The sequence below is a fragment of the Vulpes lagopus genome, chromosome 3, assembly GCF_018345385.1.
Source record: "Vulpes lagopus strain Blue_001 chromosome 3, ASM1834538v1, whole genome shotgun sequence".
In the NCBI taxonomy this organism is placed as follows: Eukaryota; Metazoa; Chordata; class Mammalia; order Carnivora; family Canidae; genus Vulpes; species Vulpes lagopus.
Window position 1 is genome coordinate 112605315 of NC_054826.1, and position 25379 is coordinate 112630693.

General features: G+C 37.2%; 1 pseudogene; it reads left to right on the forward strand.

The window, feature by feature from the left end:
- Positions 1–23262: 23262 nt before the first annotated feature.
- LOC121488153 lies at positions 23263–23792 on the forward strand (annotated as a pseudogene).
- Positions 23793–25379: the final 1587 nt, after the last annotated feature.

A 25379-nucleotide genomic window follows, 5' to 3' on the forward strand; every position in this document is an offset into this window, starting at 1 on the left:
GCAATAGATAAGGTCCTATTCTGATTATTTTTGTGTGAGTTTTGGCAGATTGTGTCTTTCAATTGATCCATTTCATTTAGATTATCAAATTTATGGACATAGAATAGTTCATAGTATTGCTTGATTATTCTTTTAATGTCTATGGGATCTGTAGTGATGTGCCCTATTTCATTTCTGATATTAGTAATTCATGTATTTTCTCTTTCTTAGACATTTATAGATAGACATTTATGGACTATATTTGTACTTTCAAGAATAAGGTGTTGCAAACAAAGACAATTTTACTTCTTACTTCCTACTTTGTATGTCTTTAATTTTTTTTCTTACCTGATTTATCTGGCTAGGACTTCTGGTACTATGTTTAATAGGAGTGATGGGAGTAGACATCCTTGTCTTAATCATGATCATAAATGAAAAGCTTTTGACCTCTCACTGTTGAGTATGATGTTATTTCTGAGATTATTACATATTGTCTTTATTATGTTGAAGTACATTCTTACTATAACCAATTTGTTGAGAGTTTTTGTCATAAATGGATGTTGAATTTTGTCATGCCTTCTTTTTTGAGGGCATTGGTTGAGATGATCCTATGATTTTATCTTTCATTCTATGAATATGATGTATTCTACATTCGATATGTTGAGCCATCCTTGCATCATAGGAGTAAGTCCCACTTGATCATGATGCATGATCCTTTTAATATTCTGTTTAATTCTGTTTGCTAGTATATACTTTTGTTTTTCTTTAAGTTCCAGTTAGTTAACATACAGTGTAATATTAGTTTCAGGTGTATAATATAGTGATTCAACACTTCCATACAACACCCAGTGCTCATCACACAAGTGTACTCCTTAATCCTTAATCCCCATCTTCTGTTTACCCCCAACCCTCCACCCACTTCTCTATGGTAATCATCAGTTTGCTCTCTATAGTTAAGAGTCTTTCTCTTGGCTTGCCTCTCTCTCTTTCTCCTTTGCTAATTTCTTTTGTTTCTTAAATTCCACATTTGAATGAAATTATATGGCATCTGTCTTTCTCTGACTGATTTTGCTTAGCATAATACTCTCTAGCTCCAACCATGTTGCCAGTGGCAAGATTTCATTCTTTTTTTTTTATGGCTGAGTAATATTCCTCTGTGTGTGTGTGTGTGTGTGTGTGTGTGTGTGTGTGTGTGTGTGACAACTTCTTTATCCACTCACCATTTGAAGGACACTTGGGCTGTTTCCATAGTTTGGCTATTGTAGATAATGCTGCTATAAACAACTGTGAGAGAAGGAAAAGCAAAGCTGGAGGCATAACAATTCTGGACCTCACATTATATTACAAAGCTTTGTGATCAAAATGGTATGGTACTGGCACAAAAATAGATACATGGATCAATAGAACATATTAGAAAACCTAGAAACAAACCCATAACTATATGGTCAATTAATCTCTAACAAAGCAGAAAAGACTCTTCAATGGGAAAAAGACAGTCTCTTCAACAAATGGTGTTGGGAAAACTGGACCACTTTCTTAGACCAGACAGAAAGATAAATCCAAAATGGTTTAATGACCTTAATGTGAAACAGGAAACCATAAAAATCCTAGAGGAGAACACAGGCAATAACCTCTTTGACAATGGCCATGGCAATTTCTTTCTAGATATGCCTCCTGAGGCAAGGGAAACAAAAGCAAAAACTACTAGAACTTCATCAAAACAAAAAAAGTTCTGCACACCAAAGGAAACAATCAACTAAACTAAAAGGCAACCTATGGAATGGCAGAAGGTATTTGTAAATGACATATCTGATAAAGGGTTAGTATCCAAAATATATTAAGAACATATAGAACTCAAAAAAAAAAAAAAAGAACTTATAGAACTCATCACACCTGAAACCGAATAATCCAATAAAAAATAGATGTGAATAGACATTTTCCCAAAGACATACAAACAGCCAAGACACACATGAAAAGGTGTTCAATATAAGTTTCATCAGGGAAATTAAAATCAAAACTATAATGAGATATCACCTCACTCCTGTCAGAAAGGCTAAAATCAACAACATAAGAAACAACAGATGTTGGTGAGGATGGGGATGGGGATAAAAGGGAACACTCTTGACTGCTGGTGGGAATGCAAACTGGTACAGACACTCTGGAAAATGCCATGGAAATTCCCCAAAAAGTTGAAAACAGAACTAGCCTATGATCCAGCAATTGGACTACTAGGTATTTGCTCAAAGTATAAACAAATACTAAAAAGGACATATGCACACCTCAATGTTTACTCGTATTTTGTTGAGAAGTTTTGCATCCATATTCACCAAAAATATTGGCCTGTATTTTTCTTTTCTTATAGTGTCCTTATTTGGCTTTGGTATTAGGATAATTCTGGTCCTGTAAAACGAATTTGGGAGTGTTCCCTCCTCTTCAAATTTTTGGGAAATTTTGAAAAGCATTGGGGTTAATTCTTTATGTGGTATAATTCATCTGTGGAACCATCTGGAGTTGGGATTTTCTTTCTTGGGAGGGTTTTTCATTCTGCTTCATTCTCCTTACTCATTTTTAGTCTGTTCAGGTTTCTATTTCTTCATTATTCAGTCTTTGTAGCCTGTATGTTTCTAGGGATGTATTCATCTAGTCATCCAATTTGTTCACATAGAATTGTTTCTAGTAGTCACTTATGATCCTTCACATTTGTGAAGGATCCATCAGTTGTCATGTCTCTACTTTCATTTCTGATTTTTTAGTACTTTCTCTTTTTTTCTTAGTCTAGGTACATGTTTGTCAATTTTGTCTATTTTTTTTAAGCAGATCTTAATTTCACTCATTTTTCTGCTGTGTTTCTGGTTGCCATCATTTGTTTCTTTTCTGAACTTTGTTATGTCCTTCCTTCTGGTAACTTTGTGTTTACTTTTTCCTTCTTTTTCTAGTTCCTTGAAGTGTAAAGTTAGGTTGTTTATTTAAAATTTTAATTTTTTTCTTTTTTTTAAAAAAAAGATTTGTATTTATTTATTCATGAGAGACAGAGGCAGAGCAAGCAGAGGGAGAAACAGGCTCCCCACAAGGAGCCTCATGTGGGACTTGACCCAGACCCTGGGATCATGCTTTGTGATCATGGTATCTCCCCTGCCAGGTAAGTATCTGGGATCATGCTTGGAACTGAAGGCAGACACTCAACCACTCAGTCACCTAGGCACCCCTATTTTTTTTCTTTTTTTTTAAATTTTATTTATTTATTTATTTATTTTTATTTTTTTTTCCCTATTTTTTTTCTTAATGTAGGCTTTTGTTGCTATAAATTTCCCTCTTAGAATTATTTTGCTGCATCCTATAAGTTTTGGTATGCTCAGTTTCCATTTTAATTTGGTGCCAGATATTTTTTAAGTTTCCCTTTTTATTTCTCTTTTGACCCACTAGTTGTTCAGGAATGTATTAATTTCTGCATACTTGTAAATTTTCCCCTACTTCTCATGTTATTGATTTCTTGTTTCATATCATTGTTGTTAGAAAAGATAATTGGTTTATTATTATTATTTTTTAATTTGGTAAGGCTTGTTTGGGGGCTCATACAGGTTATATCCTGGAGAATGTTCCATGTGTGTTTGAGAAGAATGTGTTATGTTGTTTTAGATTTATTTGGTCTATTGTGTCATTAATGTTTGCTGTTACCTTATTGATTTTCTGTCTGGATGATCTAATCATTGTTCAAATTATGGTTTTGAAGTCTTTTTACTATTTTATTGTTGCCCTTTTCTTCCTACAGACCTGTTAGTATTTGCTTAATATATTTAAGTACCCTAATATTTGGTGTGTATATAATTGTTATATCATCTCGATAAAATTGACTCCTTTATCGTTATATGAACTTCTTTGTCATTTGATACAATTTTTGACTTAAAGTTCATTTTATCTGATATGAATATAGCAATTCTGATCTCTTGGTTCTATTTGCATAGGGTATCTTTATCCATCCCTTTACTTTGAGCCTAGTCTTTACATTTGAAATAGCAGTCACCTCCTCCAGTCTTTTCTGACTGCCTTCATATCCTTAGCATGTTAATTATAATTGTTTTCAGTTACTGGTCTGGTCTGATAATTCCAACATCCTTGCCATGTCCGATTCTAATGCTTGTTCTGTCTCTTCAAATTGTGGGGTTTTTTTTCTTTCCTTTTAATATGCTTTGTAATTTTTTCTTGATAGCCAGACTTCTTGGGGAAAAGGAACTAGTGTAATTAGGCTGTTAGTAATCTGGTGGTGTGGTGTGGGGGAGGGGAAGTGTTCTATAGTCTGTGTATCTCTCACTCTTTAGTGAGCCTATGCCTCTGGATTGTAAAGTTCACAAGAGTTTCTTAGCTTTTTTCTCCCCTCTTATGTGGGACAAGATGGCTGAAGTTGGGTATTTCCCTTCTCCAAGGTCAGTTAAGCTCTGATAATACCCTACCCAGTTAGGGTTAGGTTAACTAGTTTTGTCCTGTGGGCAGGTCTTGTTATAAAGAAAAGAGTTGTCTGATATATTTCAAAGTGATTCCTCTTCTCTTCTCCCTGCTGGAAGCATGCAGGGTTTTTTTCCCTCTGATTACTGTAATAATCTGCTTGTAGATATCCCCCATGATTTCTTACCTGGAATCTTTACCTCTCAGAATTGTCCACACAGCACACTCAGCAATTCAATTACAGATCAGGGTTTCCGATCCTGGCCCTGGTTACCACTGTGGTTTCTGCTTGTAAGTCTCTGCTCAGGTAAGCCAGGACTACCTGTATTTGCCTGTCTCTCCAATCTTGGTTGCAGTGGTTTGCCCTGTTTCATCATCTCTCTTTCAGATTCTAGAAGAGTTTGTTGATATTTCAGTTTGTTCAGCTTTTTACTTGTTATGACAGAGTCGCAATTTCCAACCTTTTTACATGCTGGACTGGAAACAAGAGCGTCTGTTCAGTTTTGAAGGTCCTTGCTTACTATGGGAATCTTAGGTTAAGCTACCCAACCTTGCAGTGAGTCCAAAGTTTCGCCTATCTCAGTACTGGCATTGGAACTTGCTTCAGGAAAATTAGCTTTTGCATTTTTAAATTACTATCAAGTTTCAGCTTGATGATTTTTTTCTGTACAGTTTTCCTTTTTTGAATTGTTGTAATGTTCTTTGTGAGTCTAAGTAAATCATTAAAAAACAATTTTACTTTATGTTTCCAGTATGTATTTTTATTTAATAGAAGACCTTTTCTGAGAGTATAATCTACCGTTCTATAAAAAGAGCAACTGTTTTCTTTTTTTCTCCTTTTCTGAACAATCTGGATAATGTACCTAAAAATTATCCAGAAAAGGAGAAAGAAAGAAATATGACATTTGGAAAACAGCATATGTGAGATACTTTGTGGTTAATTCCATATCTTCAGCATTGCATGCAATAAATGCTCCATCAATCTTATGAATGAATGACTAAATGAATATTCAACTGCCTAAAAGACATATTTATCTGAATATTTAGGTATAATTAATATGGTCAATTCTGAGTTAATGATCTTTCCCCCTTAGTGGTTTCTCCCTTTAATTGAACATGCACTCATGTGTATATGTATCCATTTCCTATCATATCCTCCTCTCTATTCTTACTGTGACTTCCTTAGTGCAGTCCAATACCATTCGCTGCTTTATCATCATTATAGACTCCATGTTTTTAATCTTGTATCTTGACCATCTGGCTACCACACTGATGATAGAGTGATCATTCAAGTTGGAGACTCAAGAAGTCAAAATTCTTAAAGGGCTTACCATGTCTCTGCTTAATGATTAGAATAACGTAGTGGGAATAGAGGTAAATATAGAGCTGGCTATAAATGACTCTACCATGAGTACAGAGAAGTACTTACTGAATTTAGCCACAAAAGCAGAATTATTGATTTTTATGTTACACATCCAGGTTATTTTCTTGAAGCAGTAAAGGAAGTTTATTGTTCTAGTTTACATTTCATAAACATTGCCTGTCTCAGGGACCAAGGAAAGGCAGAAGATACATGGTCAGGGGGAAACCTTAAAGAATTATCAAGAGAGAGTGCCTAAGTGGCTCAGTCAGTTAAGTGTCTTCTCAGGTTGTCATCCCAGAGTCCTGAGATCCTGTCCTGCATTGGACTCCCTGCTGGTGGGGAGTCTGCTTCTTCCTCTCCCTCTACCCCTCCTCTCTGCTTGTGTGTGCTCTCTTTCTCTTACACATGCACACACTCTCTCAAATAAATAAATAAATAAATAAAGTCTTAAAAAAGAGTTATCAAAGTTAAAAAGGTTACTTAATCTCAATAACTTAATTCTAGATGAATACATATTAACAGGTCTGTCTTACTGGTTGATTCCTATAATAGACTGGTTAGAGCCTCTGCTATTTTGAGAAAGTTTCTTGGCATTATCATGGATAATATCTCAGAGAAATTATTCCAAAGGAGCTTGGTATAAAGCTCAGTAAAAATAACTCCTAGGAGGGGCGTCTGGGTGGCTCAGCCATTGAGTATCTGCCTTTGGCTCAGGTCGTGATCCTGGAGTCCTGGGATTGAGTCCAGCATTGGGATCCCAAGAGGGAGCCTGCTCCTCCCTCTGCCTGTGTCTCTGCCTCTCTCTGTGTGTGTCTCTCATGAATAAATAAATAAAATCTTTAAAAAAGTAACTCATAGGAAAAGGATATGAGGATATGAAGCAGAACGAAGTAAAAATTTAACACAAGGCAGCCCTGCCCACATTACCTGGGAAAGTTGTTGCTATGAATTCTTTGAACTTCTCTAGTTTACTTTTATTGTTTTCAAACTTAATCTTTGCTGTCAGACTGTATGCATTACCAAATTTGTTCTTGAGGTGCTGAGGGCTGCCCAGGCACTTGAACTTCCCCTTTACCATAATGGCCAATCTGGTACAGAGGGCCTCACATTCTTCCATGCTAGGGGGACAAAGGAGGTATGGTTAAAGAGATTCCCTTTCAGCAGGCAAATTCCGTATATCAAAACTGAGCTAGAATTATAAAGTAACAGTTGTAGTAGGAAAGCTTGATAATGCAGATGATCACTATTAAGACCATATCTGGAAAGAGGAGATCTTAAAATTCAAAGCAGTTGATTCCTAAATAATAATAGGAACACAGCTCCTTAACTTCCTATCTTCTGTTATTTCTGGATTACTGGATTCAGCTGAGGATTCTTGGCATCAATCAAGAATCAGCCTCTACTCACAGTCCCTCCTACATAGCTCATGTACTTAGACAAGTTCACTGACTTATACTCTTGGTTCCACCTAATTCCCTCCTATACTCTTCTGACTCTCAACCAAGCTTCCCAATGGGTCATACCTGTGGGAAGTTATGATGATAGCTTTGCTTCTACACATCCATGTAATGGTGTTCCACAGCAGGCGCCTGGCTACTGGGTCTAAGCCAGTAGACGGCTCATCCAGAAAGACAACTGAAGAATCTCCCATTAGGGCAATAGCAGTATTCAGTCTACGTCTGTTTCCTTCACTTTATTGACAAAGAAGGAGAAAGTAGATGAAAAAGAAGATAAAGGTACACATGTCATTAATTCATAGGAATTAGGTCATTTATACAGAATGCTGATTTGATATGACTCACAAAGCAGTAGGCCCAAGTCCAGATGCATGTATCAATTCATTTTCACTGAAATAATTTTTTTCTTGGTAATTTATTACAGCATGATTATTGGTAAAATATTTTTGTTTTGGGGAGGTAAAAACCTTAAAGAAATAGGGATGAAGGTACTTTTCTTTTAATAAATTAATTTTTTATTGGTGTTCAATTTACCAACATACAGAATAACACCCAGTGCTCATCCCATCAAGTGTCCCCCTCAGTGTACTTTTTTTTTTAAATGAAGCTCAGAGTCTACAGCTCACATCTGCAAAAGGTTAATTTCATGTAAGTGGGATCTGCCTTATTCCTGACATCTGAACGCTGACAGGACATTAGACTATCTCACAGTCATTACCTCTGTGTGACAGATGGATTGGGTTGAGTTTGCAGGCTTTCATTCTAAATAGTAGAAACACAAGTAGGCAGCTTAATTGCAACAGCATAATGTCTGACCTGTATATGTAGACAAAATCATCAGCATTTGCTTCCAGTTGCACTGCATACAAAAAGGTTTCCACATACTTGGAAATGTCTGGCTCAGGGACCCCTCTCAGTCTGGCATACATGATCAGTACTTCCTGACCTGTCATGTGGTTCAGCACGGGGTCATCTTGAGGACAGTAGCCAATTCTTGACCTAATCTGAATCAAGAGAGTAATCATTAGGATAGACCTAAGTCAACTATTCCACTGAGCATATAGTTTACATGAATAAGATAGAAAACCTGGTTTTCTAGCCCATGTTACTAAGAAGGTTTGATACCCAAAGAGCTCCCAACAAGGATTATCTCTTTTCCAGGTAGAATCCACTGTAGTAAGATGGAATACTAACATCTCTAACTGGAATTTTAAACACATATCCATTGTGCCCTGCTATGTACCCAAGACAGAATTTTGTTAGAGGAAATTGCCTATTTAAATATCATTGGGAAGAACTCTTCTATTGAATCAATTAAAATAATATATAGGATTTTATTTCTAATAATGGTCAAGTTGTTTCGATTAAGAAGTATATGATATATATCATACATGTATCTTTATATGCATAAAATACAAAATAAACAAGTCAGACAATACCAAACTAAAAAGCTTTTGCACAGCAATGGAAACTATCAATAAAATGAAAGGGCAACCTATTGAATATTTGCAAATGATGTGTTTGATAAGGGGTTAATATCCAAACTACATAAGGAACTTAACACAATTCAATAGCAAACAAGCAATCTTATTAAAAAATGAGTCTGAACAGCAACATTTTTCCAAAGAAGATGTTCATGAAACAGAAACAGAAACATGAAACATGAAACATGAAAAGGTGCTCAATATTACTAATAATCAGTGAAATACAAACAGAAACCACAATGATTTATCACCTCACACCTGTTAGAATAGCTATTATCAAAAAAACAAAAAGATAACAAATGCTGGTGAGGATGTGGAGAAAAGGGAAGCCTGTGCATGGCTGGTGGAAATGTATATTGGTACAGCCAGTAGAGAAAAGAGTTTGAAGTTTCCTCAAAAGATTAAACATTGAACTACCATATGATCCATTAGTTCTACTTCTGGGCATTTATCTGAAGGAAACGCAAACACTAACTCAAAAAGATAACCGCATAATAAAAAAGGTATCTGCTGTTCATTGCAGCATTATTTATCATAGCCAAGACATGGAAACATGAATTCAATGATGGTTGAATGTATAAAGAAATATTATATGTATATGTTGTATATTTATACAATGAAATATTATTCAGCCATAAAAATACAGAAATCCTGACATTTGTGACAACATTGATGGCTCTTTAGGGCATTATGCTATATGAAATAAGTCAGACAGAGAGACACAGTATGATCTCACTTATATGTAAACTTTATTTTTGTTTTAAGTATATTGTTATTTTATATTGTTCAGTTTTAATTTTTCTAGGATCTGAACATTTAGATATCATTGTTCTTATCTACTCTTTAAAAGTTTATGGAATAGCCTCTATGAAGCCATCTGGTACTTTATCTTATTTCATTGAAGAGTGAATCTTTGACAAGTTTATTTCTGTAAAAATTTTGAAAGTTTCAGTTTTCTGTTTATTTCTTCTGACATCAGTTTTAATAATTTGTAGTTAGAAAGTTATGAGTTCCATTAAATTTTAAATTTTATTGGGGTGACTGGGTAGTTCAGTTGGTCAAGTGTTTGACTCTTGGTTTTGGCTTGGGCTATGATCTCAGGGTCATGGGCTCAAGCCCTGCATCAGATTCTGTGCTTGGTGTGGAGTCTGCTTGTCCCTCACCTTCCGCTCCTCCACACATCTGCTCTCTTAAATAAAATGTTAAATAAAATCCTTTTTAAAAATTTAAATTTTATTTGCATGGAATTCAAGTACTTTGTGTTTCTTATTTCTTTTTAAAAAGGTTTTACTTAAGTTCCAGTTAGTTAACATACAGTGTAATATTAGTTTCAGATGTATACTATAATTTCAAGTGATTCAACACTTCCATACATTACCCACTGCTCATCATAACAAGTGCACTCCTTAATCCCCATCACCCATTCCCCTATCTACCTCTCCTCTGGTAACCATCAATCTGTTATTTATAGTTAAAGAGTCTGTCTCTCGGTTTGCCTTTCTTTTTTCCCTACTATTCTTTTTTTTTTGTTTCTTAAATTCCATATATGGGTGAAATCATATGGTATTTGCTTTTCTCTGACTGACTTATTTTGCTTAGCATAATACTCTGTAGCTCCATCCATTTTGTTGCAAATGGCAAGATTTTATTCTTTATGGCTGAATAATATTCCATTGTGTACATATACCATATCTTTATCCGTTCATCATTTGATGGACACTTGGGCTGTTTCCATGACTTGGTTATTGTAGATAATGCTGCTAAGACATCACTGATTGTTAGAGAAATACAAATCAAAACTGCAATGAGATATCACCTTACACCTGTCAGAATGGCTACAATCAACAATACAAGAGACAATGGGTATTGGTGAGGATGTGGAGAAAAGGGAATCCTCTTGCACTGCTGGTGGGAATACAAACTGGTGCAGTCACTGAAAAACAGTATGGAGGTTCATCAAAAAATTAAAAATAAAACTACCCTACAATCCAGCAATTGCACCACTATGTATTTACCAAAAGAATAGAAAAATACTATTTTAAAAGGATAAATACATTCCAATGTTTATAGCAGCATTATCTTATCATTTCTTTGAAATATATTTATATCTCCTTTTTAGGGGCAGGTTTTTCCATTTCTTTATTTTAACAAAGTTCTAGTTGTCTTAATTGTTGGTTAGCTGGCTTTATATTTTTAATTATTAATGTATGCACTTGTCTACATTTTTATATGTTTTCCTTCCATTCATTTTAAAAAATATTTTTCTTTTTTATTGAAATGAGTGTATAATGTATATGTATATTATTCACCCAATAGTTAGTTATTGCATCTCATAGTTTCTTATATATAAGGTTTTCATTATTTTCTAGAAATTTTTGTAATTTGTGGGGCACCTGGGTGACTCACCTTCAGCTCAGTTTGGGATTGAGCCCTACATCAGGCTCCCTGTTTAGTGAGGGGCATCCTTCTCCATCCCCCCTCATTGTGCTCTCTCCTGCTCTCTCTCTTTTTAAAAAATAATTTATTTATTTTTTCATTAGAGACACACAGAGAGAGGCAGAGACATAGGCAGAGAGAGAAGCAGGCTCCCCATGGGCAGCCTGATGCGGGACTCAATCCAAGGACCCCAGGATTTTATTTATTTATTTGAGAGAGACAGTAAGAGCGTGAGCAGTGGGAAGAGGGAGATGGAGAGGGAGAGAGAGAGAGACAAGCAGACGCCAAGCAGAGCAGGGAGTCTGATATGGGACTCAATCCCAGAACTTCAGGATCAAGACCTAAGCTGAAGACAGATGCTTAACTGACAGAGTCACCCAGGTGCCCCTTTAAACCTAATATTTTTGACTACAGGTGTGTTTTTAGTGATCTTTGGCTAATGAGTTTTACTATAACAATGACTTAGAATCAAGTGCCCATCAAAGAGAAAGAGTGATATATTTACTTACTTAAAAGTTTTTGCAAGATGAAAACAGTATGAGCTAAGTCACGAAGCAAACATGAAATATATTTGAAACTCATGTTGCAGAAAATGATAATATATGAAGAACTCAAGGAAATTAATAAAAGTGTCAATAATTTAAAGATGTGTAAAGATTATAGATAGACATTCATAGGAAAGGAAATGCAAATAACTTTTAAACATATAAAAAGTTGGAGTGAATTCAACAAGATGGTGGAATAGGAAGCTCCTCAATTTCTCTCTTGATGGATGCACCAAATAAACAGATGCCTATGGCTCAATTCCTTTTGAGAGAAATACAGAAAAAATTAAGAGACTCCTACATATTGGGTAAGAAAATGCCCACATCAAAATGGGTAGGAAAAGCTGAGACACACTCGTTCTGTAAACCCTGCTGTTAGCATACTGCCTTAACAATTAGAAGGGAATCCCAACTCCCAACTTCTCCTTGAGGAGTGAAAGCTTTGGCCACACATCTTTTTTTTTTTTTAAACTGAAGCCTGAAGAATGGAGAGAAGTTAGCCAATTAAGATAGAGGAAGTCATTGTGAGCTTAGTAAGTGTAGTTGCTAAGTTGGAAGTCTCACCCTATAACAAGTAAATATTTTTGTTTGTTTTAAGTTTATTTTTTAGTAATTTGTACACCCAGTGTGGGGCTCAAACTCACAACCTAGAGACCAAGAGTCACATGCTCCACCTACTGAGCCAGATAGGTGTCCAGAACCCTTAACTTCTGTGGCTGCCATCTAAGGGACCAGATCCCAAATTACCCAGCTCAGAGCTACGTAGCTTGGCATTTATTTGTCCTTAGGACCACAGAAAGCAAAGATGTATTTTATTTTATTTAAAAAAGTTTATTTTATTTTCGTTTTTATTTTAATTTCAGTTAACATACAGTGTTATATTAATTTCAGGTGTACAATATAGTAATTCAACGGTTCCATACATTACCTTGTGCTCATCAGGACAAGTGTACACTTTAATCCCCATCACCTATTTAACCCAACTCCCCCATCCACCTCTCCTCTGGTAACCATAAGATTGTTCTCTATAATTCAGAGTCAAGGAGGTGATTTTAAACAAGCATGTAATCATTTGCTGTGACTATACCATCAGGTTCAGTGCAGAAGGAAAAGGTGAAAACATCCAGTTCCCATATTCTCCTTATAATGGTTAGATTGAATACTTTCCTAAATGCAGATGGAGAGTTGTGCTTCCATTTAGTCTGAATTTGGGAGCTTATAGAACATATAATTAGTTGTTTTTCAGAAGCCTGGATTAGCATGTAGGAATTTCCTGTACCTTCTCTCTATGGCATCCTCCAATGATAAAACCAAGTTTCTAGCTTCTCTGTGAAAGGAGTTTGTCCACATATATAGCACCCTGTGCTACTGGCTCTTGTGGGACTGGCTCCTAACTCATCTAACTCTGGGAGCTAATGTTTCTCAGCATTTGCTCGTCCCCCAGGACCATAGAGAACAAGCACAAGCACTCCAGGCAGCTATTCCCACTGGCTAGGGACAAAGAGAACACAAAGAGAACAGGCAAAAGCACCTAGCTATGTTTCTCCCTAAAAGGGCTTAGACTGTGTATCTAACATTACAACTTTCCCAGCTGCAGTCCAAAGGTTACACTTCTAATTATCTTGCATCTAGGAGCTGATGGGCAGGCACTTTGTAGTACTTCAGCAGCCGGAATGTGTGTTTACCTTTCCTTTGCCTTGAAAGCACTGATGAAACTTGACATAACCTAATTTCCCAGGGGCCACTAAGAAAGATGGCAGTTTGGACAAGCACAAAGGTTTGAGAGGCACCTGTATCTCCAGCTGGGCTGATTGGCAAGGGTTATCTCCTACTAGCTTCTACAAGGCCACTCTGTTAAGACTAGGAGAGATGGTTTCTACGTAAAGTATAGAAACCAATTCAAAAAGCTAAGGGAAATGAAGGAACAGAGAAATAAAAGAACAAAGAATAAGTTAAATCTCCAGAAAATGACCCTAATGGGATGGAGATAAATGATTTATTTACCTGACAGAGAATTCAAAATAATGGTCATAAAGATGCTCACTGAGGTAAAGGAGAGAAGTGCATGAACAAAGTGAGAATTTCAATAAAGAGAAAATATTAAAAAGTATGAAACATAAATCATAGAGGTGAAGATTATGATAACTGGATTGAAAATTCAATAGCAGGGATCAACATCAGACCAAATGAGGTGGAATATAAGATAAGTGAACTCAAAGACAAGCCAGTGGAAATCATCTAGAGAAGAAAAAAAGAATTAAAAAGAGGGATGACACTTTAAGGGGCTTAATGGGATACCGGTAAGTCTACGAATATTCGCACTATGGGAGTCTCAGAAAGCAAAGAAAGACAGAAGGAGCAGAAAGTTTATTCAAAGTAGTGGCCAGCTTTCCATGCTGTCCAGAGAAGAGATACTGTCATAACTTAAAGGAAAACTTTCATCATGTCTGGAGACCTTGATGTCTTGTAAATGAAGAAGAAAGGTATGGGACCAACCTTGAGTTCCAAATGGAACAGCACTTCTTCTTCTTTTTTTTTTTTAATATATTACTAAATTTTATTCCTAGTATTTTGTGAAGAATTTTTGCATCTGCATGTGTGAAAGATGTTGGTCTTTGGCTTTCTTTCTTTCTTTCTTTCTTTCTTTCTTTCTTTCTTTCTTTCTTCTTTCTTTCTTTCTTTCTTTCTTTCTTTCTTTCTTCTCTTTACTTTCTTTCTTTCTTTTGCCTTTGTTTTTGTTATTTTGATTTTTTGTTTGCTTATTGAGATATAATTGACATAGAACATCTCTTCTACAAAAGGAAAAGTGATAGCATCCGTATCAAAAATCTGAAGAGAACCTGAGAAGTTTCTGCTAGTAGCTCATGCCATTGCTGACACTGAAAACTTGGCCGATGTGTGTCTTATCCTCCAGGAATATTGCCCAGCAAACTGTGTTGAAGTTTGCTACTGTCACTGAGAGCTTTCCCCTAAGGTCAGGAACACAACAGGGATGTCCACTTTCACTACTGTTGTTCAACATAGAAGTTCTAGCCTCAGCAATCAGATAACAAAAAGAAATAAAAGGCATCTAAATTGTCAAGGAAGAAAGCAAACTCTCAGTCTTTGCAGATGACATGATACTCTATGTGGAAAACCCAAAAATTCCATTGAAAAATTGCTAGATCTCTATAGCAAAGAGGCAGGATATAGAATCAATGACAGAAATCAGTTGCATTTCTTTTTTTTTCAGTTGCATTTCTATACACTAACAATGAGACAGAAAAAAGAGAAATTAAGGAACCGATCCCACTTACAATTGCATCAAAAACCATAAGGTACCTAGGAATAAACTTAACCAAAGAAGTAAAGGATCTGTACTCTAAAAACTATAGAACACTTATGAAAGAAATTGAAGAAGACACAAAGAAATGGAAAAACATTCCATGCTCATGGATTGGAGCATGGATTCCATGCTCATGGATATTGTCAAAATGTCTATTTTACCCAAGGCAACCTACACATTCAGTGCAATCTCTATCACAATACTATGAATATTTTTTCACAGAGCTGGAACAAACAACCCTAAAATTCATATGGAACCAGAAAAGACCAAAGGGCTATTGAAAAAGAAAACCAAAGCTGGAGGCATTACAATTCTGGACTTTAAGCTGTATTACAAAGCTCCAATCATCAAGACAGTATGGTACAGGCACAAAAATAGATGCATAGATCAGTAGAACAGGGGATCCCGGGGTGGTGCAGTGGTTTAGTGCCTGCCTTTGGCCCAGGGCCTGATCCTGGAGACCCAGGATTGAATCCCACGTCAGGCTCCCGGTGCATGGAGCCTGCTTCTCCCTCTGCCTGTGTCTCTGCCTCTCTCTCTGTGTGACTATCATAAATAAATAAAAAATTAAAAAAAAAAAAGGATCAGTAGAACAGGATAGAGAACTCAGAAATGGGACTCTCAACTCTCTGGTTAACTAATCTTTGACAAATCAGGAAAGAATATCCAATGGAGAAAAGAGTTTCTTCAACAAATGGTGTTGGGGGACGCGTAGGTGTCTCAGCGGTTAAGTGCCCGCTTTCAGCTTAGGGCATGATCCTGGAGTCCTGAGATGGAGTCCCACATCAGGTTCCCTGTATGAAGCCTGCTTCTCCCTCTGCCTATGTCTCTGCCTCTCTCTCTGTCTGTGTCTCTCATGAATAAATAAAATCTTTAAAAAATGGTGTTGGAAAAATTGGACAGTCACTTGGAGAAGAATGAAACTGGACCACTTTCTTATACCACATGCTAAAATAAACTCAAAATGGCTGCAAGACCTCAATGTGAGACAGAAATCCATCAAAAGCCCAGAGGAGAACACAGGCAGCAACTCTATGACTTTAGCCACAGCACCTTTTTACTAGGCATGTCTTCAAAGGCAAGGAAGGCAAGGGAAACAAAAGCAAAAAATGAACTATTGGGACCTCATCAAGACAAAAAGCTTTTGCATAGCAAAGGAAACATTCAACAAAACTAAAAGACAACCTACAGAAAGGGAGAAGATATTTGCAAATGATAGATAAAGGGATAATATCCAAAATCTATAAAGAACTTATTAAACTCAGGGACACCTAGGTGGCTCAGTGGTTGCATATCTGCCTTCAGCTCAGGGTGTGATCCTGGAGACCCAGGGTTGAGTCCTGCATTGGGCTCCCTGCGAGAAGCCTGATTCTCCCTCTGCCGATGTCTCTGCCTCTCTATGTCTATCATAAATAAATAAAAATCTTAAAAAAAAGAAATTATCAGTTGAGTTTGGATGTAAAGTTCTGTAGATATCTGTGAAATCCATCTGGTCCAGTGTATCATTTAAAGCTCTCGTTTCTTTGGAGATGTTGTGTTTAGAAGACCTATCGAGTGTAGAAAGTGCTAGACTGAAGTCACCAAGTATAAGTGTATTATTATGTATGTCTTAATTTTGGTTATTAATTGATTGATATATTTGGCAGCTCCCATATATATTGATATATGGGCATATATATTGATGATTGTTAAGTCATCTTGTTGGATAGATCCTTTATGATATAGTGTCCCTCTTCATCTCTCACTACAGTCTTCAGGGTAAATTTTAGTTTATCTGATATAAGGATGGCTACCCCTGCTTTCTTTTGAGGACCATTTGAATGGTAAATGGTTCTCCAACCTTTTATTTTCAGGCTGTAGGTGTCCTTCTGTCTAAAATGAGTCTCTTGTAGACAGAAAATAGATGGGTCCTGCTTTTTTTATCCAGTCTGACACCCTGCGCCATTTGATGGGGTCATTAAGCCCATTCATATTCAGAGTTACTATTGAAAGATATGAGTTTAGTGTTGGGTGGGGGTGAATGGGTGATGGGCACTGAGGGGGGCACTTGACGGGATGAGCACTGGTTGTTATTCTGTATGTTGGCAAATTGAACACCAATAAAAAATAAATTTATTATTAAAAAAAAGAAATTATCAAACTCAACATCACTCATCAGGGAAATACAAATCAAAACCATAATGAGATACCGCCTCACGCCAGTCAGAATGGCTAACATTAACAACTCAGGAAACAATAGATGTTGATGAAGATGTGGAGAAAGGGGAACCCTCTTACACTGTTGGTGGGAATGCATACTGTTGCACCCAGTCAGAAAACAGTATGAAGTTTCCTCAGAAAGTTAAAAATAGAACTACCTTACAACCCAGAAATTGCACTACTAAGTATTTATCTAAAGTGAATAGAAGGGGCACCTGCACCCTAATGTTTATAGTAGCTATGTCCACAATAGCCAAAATATGGAAGAAGCCCAGATGCCCATCGACAGATAAATGGATAAAGAAGATGTAGTATGTATATGTATATATAAAAGAGCTACAAAACTGACAGGTAAGTTTACAAAGTGGCAATAGTAAATCCTCTATCAGTAATGATTTTAAATGTAAATGAACTAAATCCCCCCCAAAAGACACAGAGTAGCTGAATGCATAAATTACCAGAATCCAACTGTTGTTATCTACAATACACTCACATTAGATTCAAAGACACAAATAGGCTGGAAGTGAAGGAGTGGAAAAAGATATTCCATGTAAAAGGTATCAAAATATAGCAGGAATGGTAATACCAATCAGACAAAATAAACTTTAAAGCAAAAACTATCTCTGGAAGCATGGAAGGTCATTACACAATGGTTAAAGGTTCAAATCAACAGGAATATAAAACAATTGTAAATATACATGCACCCAACATCAGAATACCTAAGTATATAAAACAAATATTAATGGAGAAATTGATAACAGACTCAGGGCAAGATGGTGGAAGAATAGGGGTCCTCACTCTCCTGGTCCCACCAACTTACCTATATAACTTTCAAATCATCCTGAACACCTATGATTTACCTGAGATTTAAAGAGAGAACAGATGGAATGCTATAGAGAGAAGGGTTTTTGCTTTTAGCAAGAATCATCTAGGGTGGAATTTACTTAGGTCATGGTCGATATTTTTTATTAAGCCCGCTCATACAGCCACTCTTCACTGAGCAAAATGATAGAAGGAAGAACTCACCACAAAAGAAAGAATCAGAAACAGTACTCTCTGTCACAGACTTACACAAATTGTATTACAATATGATGTCAGAAAGCCAATTCAGAAGCACAATTACAAAGCTACTGGTGGCTCTGGAAAAAAGCATAAAGGATTCAAGAGACTTCATGACTGCAGAATTTAGATCTAATCAGGTCAAAATTAAAAATCAATTAAATGAAATGCAATCCAAACTGGAGGTCCTAATGACGAGGGTAATGAGGTGGAAGGAAGAGTGAGCGATGTAGAAGACAAGTTGATGACAAGGAAGGAAGCTGAGGAAAAAGGAGAAAAACAATTGAAAGACAATGAGGATACTAAATGAGAAGAACATGCAGCCAAGAATACTTTACCCAGCAAGGCTCTCATTCTGAATAGAAGGAGAGATAAAGAGCTTCTAAGATAGGTAAAAACTGAAAGAATATGTGACCACCAAATCATCTCTTCAAGAAATGTTAAGGGGGACCCTCTAAAAGAAAGAGGAAGTCCCAAAAAATAATGCACAAAAACAAGGACTGAATAGGTATTATGATGACACTAAATTCATATCTTTCAATAGTTATCTGAATGCGACTGGGCTAAATGATCCCATCTAAAGACGCAGGATAGGGACTGGATAAAAAAGCAAGACCCATCTATTTGCTGTCTACAAGAGACTCATTTTGGAACTAAGGACACCTCCAGACTGAAAATGAAAGGTTGGAGAACCATTTACCATTCAAATGGTCCTCAAAAGAAAGCTGGGGTAGCAATACTCATATCAGATAAATTAAAGTTTATCCCAAAGACTGTAGTAAGAGATGAAGAGGGACATTATATCATACTTAAAGGGTGTATCCAACAAGAGGACCTAACAATCATGAATATTTATGCCCCTAATGTGGGAGCTGCCAAGTATATCAGTTAATAACCAAAGTAAAGACATACTTAGATAATAATACACTAATAGTAGGAGACTTCAACATGGCATTTTATGCAAATGACAGATCTTCCAAGCACAACATCACCAAAGAAACAAGGACTTTAAATGATATACTGGACCAGATGGATTTCACAGATATACACAGAACTTTCCAGCCCAACGCAACGGAATACACATTTTTCTCAGGTGCACATGGAACCTTCTCCAGAATAGACCACATACTGTGTCACAAATCAGGTCTTAATACCAAAGATTGGGATTGTTCCCTGCATATTTTCAAAGCACAGTGCTTTGAAACTAGAACTCAATCACAAGAAGAAATTGGGAAGAAACTGAAACACGTGGAGGTTAAAGAGCATCCTACTAAAAGACAAATGGATCAACCAGGAAATTAGAGAAGAATCAAAAAGATTCATGGAAACTAATGAGAATGAAGATACAATCGTTCAAAATCTTTGGGATACAGAGAAAGCAGTCCTAAGAGGGAAATACATCGCAATACAAGCATTCCTCAAAAAATTGGAAAAAACTCAAATACACAAGCTAACCTCACACCTAAAGGAACTGGAGAAAGAACAGCAAGTAAAACCTACACCAGGCAGAGGAGAGATAATAAAGATTGGAGCAGAACACAATGAAATAGGGACCAGAAGAACTGTAGAACAGATCAACAAAATCAGGAGTTGGTTCTTTGAAAGAATTAATAAGATAAACCATTAGCCAGCCTTATTAAAAAGAAAAAAGACTCAAACTAATGAAATCATGAATGAGAAAAGGAGAGACCACAACCGATATCAAGGAAATACAAACGATTTAAAAAATGTATTATGAGCAGCTATATGCCAATAAATTAGGCAATCTAGAAGAAATGGATGCATTTCTGGAAAACCACAAACCACCAAAACTGGAACAGGAAGAAATAGAAAACCTGAACAGGCCAATAACCAGGGAGGAAATTGAAACAGTCATCCAAAACCTCCCAAGATACTAAAGTCCAGGGCCAGACCAGATGGCTTCCCAGGGGAATTCTATTAAACATTTAAAGAAGAAATAATACCTATTCTACTAAAGCTGTTCCGAAGGATAGAAATGAATGCAATACTTCCAAACTCATTTTATGAGGCCAGCATCACCTTAATTCCAAAACCAGACAAAGACTCCATCAGAAAGGAGAATTATATATCAATATCCCTGATGAACACAGATGCAAAAATTCTCAACAAGATACTAGCCAATAGGATCCAACAATACATTAAGAAGATTATTCACCATGACCAAGTGGGCTTTATCCCCGGGATGCAAGGCTGGTTCAACACTCATAAACATCAACATCATAGATCATATCAACAAGAGAAAAAATAAGAACCATAGGATCCTCTCAATATGTGCAGAGAAAGCATTTGACAAAATACAGCATCCATTCCTGATCAAAACATTTCAGAGTTTTGGGATAGAGGGAACTTTCCTCGACATCTTAAAAGCCATCTACAAAAAGCCCACAGTATCATTCTCAATGGGGAAGCACTGGGAGCTTTTCCCCTAAGATCAGGAACAAGACAGGGATGTCCACTCTCACTACTGCTATTCATCATAGTACTAGAAGTCCTAGCCTCAGCAATCAGGCAACAAAAAGAAATAAAAGGCATTCAAATTGGCAAAGAAGTCAAACTCTCCCTCTTTGCAGATGACATGATACTGTACATAGAAAACCCAAAAGACTCCACCCCAAGATTGCTAGAACTCATACAGCAATGTGGCAATGTGGCAGGATACAAAATCAATGCCCAGAAATTCAGTGGCATTTCTATACACTAACAATGAGACTGAAGAAAGAGAAATTAAGGAGTCAATCCCATTTACAATTGCACCCAAAAGCATAAGATACCTAGGAATAAACCTAACCGAAGAGGTAAAGGATCAATACCCTGAAAACTACAGAACACTTCTGAAAGAAATTGAGGAAGACACAAGGAGATGGAAAAATATTCCATGCTCGTGGATTGGAAGAATTAATATTGTGAAAATGTCTGTGCTACCCAGGGCAATTTACACAGTCAATGCAATCCCTACCAAAATACCATGGACTTTTCTTCAGAGAGTTGGAACAAGTAATCTTAAGATTTGTGTGGAATCAGAAAAGACTCCAAATAGCCAGGGGAATATTGAAAAAGAAAACCAGGGCAGCCCAGGTGGCTCAGTGGTTTAGCATTGCCTTCAGCCTAGGGTGTGATCCTGGAGTCCCAGGATTGAATCCCGCATCGGGTTCCCTTCATGGAGCCTGCTTCTCTCTCTCCCTCTGCCTGTGTCTCTGTGTCTCTCATGAATAAATAAATAAAATCTTTAAAAAAGAAAACCAGAGCCAGGGCATCACAATGCCATATTTCAAGTTGTACTACAAAGCTCTGATCATCAAGACAGTGTGGTGCTGGCACAAAAACAGACACAGATCAATGAACATGATAGAGAACCCAGAAATGGGCCATCAACTCTATGGTCAACTAATATTTGACAAAGCAGGGAAGACTATCTACTGTAAAAAGGACAGTCTCTTCAATAAATGGTGCTGGGATTATTGGACAGCCATGTGCAGCAGAATGAAACTGCACCATTCTCTTACACCATACACAAAGATAAACTCAAAATGGATGAAAGATCTAAATTTGAGACAAGAATCTATCAAAATCCTAGGGGAAAACACAGGCAACACCTTTTTTTTTTTTAAAGATTTATTTTTTTAAATTTTTATTTATTTATGATAGTCACAGAGAGAGAGAGAGAGAGAGAGAGAGGCAGAGACACAGGCAGAGGGAGAAGCAGGCTCCATGCTCCGGGAGCCCGAAGTGGGACTCGATCCCGGGTCTCCAGGATCGCACCCCGGGCCAAAGGCAGGCGCCAAACCGCTGCGCCACCCAGGGATCCCGGCAACACCCTTTTTGAACTTAGCCACAGCAACTTCTTGCAAGATACATCTATGAAGGCAAGGGAAACAAAAGCAAAAATGAACTATGGGACCTAATCAAGATAAAAAGCTTCTGCACAGCAAAAGAAACAGTCAACAAGACTAAAAGGCAACGTACAGAATGAGAGAAGACATTTGCAAATGACATATCAGTAAAAGGGCTAGTATCCAAGATCTATAAAGAACTTATTAAACTCAACACCCAAGAAACAAACAATCCAATCATAAAATGGGCAAAAGGCATGAATGAAAATTTAGTCAAAGAAGACATACACATGGCCAATAAGCACATGATAAAATGCTCTGCGTCACTTGCCATCCGGGAAATACAAACCAAAACCACAATGAGATGCCACCTCACACCAGTGACAATGGTGAAAATTAACAAGATAGGAAACAACGAATGTTGGAGAGGATATAGAGAAAGGGGAACCCTTTTGCACTGTTGATGGGAATGTGAACTGGTACAGCCCCTCTGGAAAACAGTGTGGAGGTTCCTCAAAGAGTTAAAAATAGAGCTACTCTATGAATTGCACCACTGGGTATTTACCCGAAGGATTCAGATGCAGTGAAACACCAGGACACCTGCCCCCCCAATGTTTATAGCAGCAATGTCCACAATAGCCAAACTGTGGAAGGAGCTTCGATGTCCATTGTCAGATGACTGGATAAAGAATATGTGATATATATTTATATATACACAATGGAATATTACTCAGCCATTAGAAAGGAGAAATACCCACCATTTCCTTCGATGTGGATGGAACTGTAGGCTATTATGCTGAGTGAAGTAAGTCAATCGGAGAAGGACAATCATCATGTGGTTTCACTCATATGGGGAATATAAGAAATGTGAAAAGGATTATAAGGGAAAGAGGGAAATGAGTGGGAAATATCAGAGAGGGTGACAAAACATGAGAGACTCCTAACTGGGAAACAAACAAAGGGTAGTGGAAGGGGAGATGGGCGGAGGGATGGGGTGGCTGGGTGACAGCACTGAGTGGGAACTTGATGGGATGGGCACTGGGTGTTATGCTATATGTTGGTAAATCGAACTTCAATATATATATATATATATATTATATATATATATATATCTGTGTGCAGCTCCAAACTGGGAAGGAGATGCTAATTAAAGTGAAGACGCTGATCAGAAAGGAGATTGAGATTGACATTGAACCCACAGACAAGGTGGAGCGAATCAAGGAGCGTGTGGAGGAGAAAGAGGGAATCCCCCAGAGCAGCAGTGGCTCATCTACAGTGGAAAACAGATGAATGATGAGAAGACAGCAGCTGATTACAAGATCTTAGATGGTTCAGTCCTCCACCTGGTGTCGGCTCTGAGAGGAGGAGGTAGGTGGTCTTAGGCAGTGATGGGCCCTCCCTCCATTTTACCTCCTTACCCTGTCGCTCATAATGAGGCACCATATATCCTCTCACTCTGTGGCATACCAGAGCCACTGCCCCCTCTCCTGGATGCCCAGTCTTGTTTGGTGGGAGACCGTGAGGACCCCAGGATGCAGTGTTCTTGGCCCAAAGGGCCCTTGCTGGCTATTGGGTTTTAGTTTGCAGTCCTGTGTGCTTCCCTCTCTTACAGCCATGTCCCTAGTTGTCAATAAAATATTTCCTGACCTCCTGGAAAAAAAATATATATTGTGCATATATATGTTTATATAAAGAAAGTTCCTCAAAAAACTGAAAATAGAGCCACTATATGATCCTGCAATCCCTCTTTTGGTGATAATACCCAAAGAAAGGATGCCTGGGCGGCTCAGAAGTGGAATGACTGCCTTTGGCTCAGGTTGTGATGCTGTGGTTCTGGGACCCAGTCCCACATCAGGCTCCCTCCAGGGAGCCTGCTTCTCCCTCTGCCTATGTCTCTGCCTTTCTCTGTGTTTCTCATAAATAAAATCTTAAAAGAAAATACCCAAAGGAAATGAAATCAGTACCTCTAAGAGATATCTGTATTCCCATGGTCATTACAATCTTATTTGCAATAGATAAAATATGGAAGTGACCTAAGAAACTGTCAATAGATGAATGGATAAAGAAAATGTGATGTATATATATATATATATACACATACAATGTAATATTATGCATCCTTAAAAAAGGAGATTCTGGGATCCCCGGGTGGCTCAGTGGTTTAGTGCCCCCCTTTGGCCCAGGGTGTGATCCTGGAGTCTTGGGATCAAGTCCCGCATCAGGCTCCCTGCATGGAGTCTGCTTCTCCCTTTGCCTGTGCCTCTGCCTCCCTCTCTGTGTCTCTCATGAATAAATAAATAAAATCTTAAAAAAAGGAGATTCTGACATTTGCATCAACTTCAATGAACTTGGAGACTGTTAGGTTGAATAAAATAAACCATAGAAAGAAAAAAAAAAAAACCCTGCATGATCTCATTTTTATGTGGAAGCTAGAAAATACAGAAAAACAGAGTTGAATGGCAATTACCAGGGATGGGAGGCAGAGGAAGAGTGTTGGTGTTCGGTAAAGGCTACAAAGTTGCAAAGATGTAGGATAAATAAGTATGGAGATACAATATACAGCATAAAGACAAGATGCCATTAAAAAAAATCTACCAGACTGGTAGATTGATACAAGAGTTGTTCATATACTCTATTGTGATTGGTTCAGGGATATAGGCATTTGTAAAAATTGCTTGTTTAGTACATATTTATATAACCATATATGGAAAGCACTTTGGCAAGATTCAAAAGATTGTGTTTATTTTTTTTAATAAATTAATTTTTATTGGTGTTCAATTTACCAACATACAGAATAACACCCAGTGCTCATCCTGTTCAAGTGTCCCCCTCAGTGCCCGTCACCCATTCCCCCCCACCCCCTCCCTCCTCCCCTTCCACCACCCCTAGTTCGTTTCCCAGAGTTAGGAGTCTGTGTTTAGTATGCTACATTTTGTGTAAAAGAATGGAAGATAGATCATTATATTTTATTGACTATGCATAAAATATATGTAGTGTGATAAAAGTGGTTATCTTTTTCTGTGGGAAAAAATAAAGGAAAGGTGGGTAGGAGAGGGAATTAGACTTGTATAATAATATTTTTTATGATTATAAAATAATCATATTTTATATGATTATTATATTTTTTATGATTTATTTGAATGAATGCCTTTTTTTATCCTAGAGCTCCTATTGCTACATATTTTAAACTTCTTAGTGCTTCCCCCCATTCATATAAACATGTTCTAGTTACTATAAATTA